This window comes from Mirounga leonina, unplaced genomic scaffold (genome assembly GCF_011800145.1).
Source record: "Mirounga leonina isolate KUSES-001 unplaced genomic scaffold, KU_Mleo_1.0 Mir_268, whole genome shotgun sequence".
Classification (NCBI taxonomy): domain Eukaryota; kingdom Metazoa; phylum Chordata; class Mammalia; order Carnivora; family Phocidae; genus Mirounga; species Mirounga leonina.
In genome coordinates this window covers 1,033,423-1,034,066 of record NW_023270649.1, presented here as the reverse complement: position 1 = coordinate 1,034,066, position 644 = coordinate 1,033,423, and the positions used below count along the sequence as shown (strand labels likewise).

The 644-nt window shown below is 70.0% G+C and overlaps 1 protein-coding gene across 3 annotated transcripts in view; it reads right to left on the bottom strand.

Moving 5' to 3' along the window:
- The window catches only part of AKAP17A (A-kinase anchoring protein 17A), a 9,891-nt gene that overhangs the window by 8,655 nt on the left and 592 nt on the right, over window positions 1-644 (bottom strand). The gene's annotated exons all lie outside the window — the stretch shown is intronic.

Below are 644 nucleotides of genomic sequence, written 5' to 3'. Positions count from 1 at the left end.
CCCCCCCCCAGACTGGGGGCTGGTGCAGGTCATACGAGCCCCCCGGCCCGGTCTAGGGGGTTGAGCGGCTCTGGCACTGGCTGAGACCCAAGACCTCCCCCCAGGATGCCGAGGGCCACACGGGAGCCTGAGCCGGACTCGGGGCAGTATCCCCTGGTGGCCTGGCTACCTGTCTCCCCAGCATGGTCCCCATGCCCTCAGCTACCCCTAGTACCCCAGGCCACCCCGGGACAAGCCCGCGGCCCCTATGCCCTCCAACCCCTCCCAGCTGCCCCTGGCCCCGGGGTCTGACCTCCGCGGTTTCCTCCTCTGCTCACGGTGCCCATAACTACCCTGGCACCCCCGGCCTCCCCAAGCTCGTGGGGCAACCGCAGTCCCCACCCCTTCACCCTAGCCTCTGTGACACTGCAGCAGCCCCCCAGGACCCTCCTGGTCTCCCCAGCAGCCCCTGATCCCTCCGCCCTTGAAGACCCCTCCTCCCACCCCCAGTATCCCTGTTGTCCCCAGTCCCCCACGGAATCCTGGCCCCTGCAGACTCCATGGCCCTACCCTTCCAGCCCACGGCCCTCGCAGACCCTGAACCCCCAGAGCCCCCAGAGTCCTCGCAGACCCCGGACCCCCAGAGCCCCCCCAGTCCTCGCAGA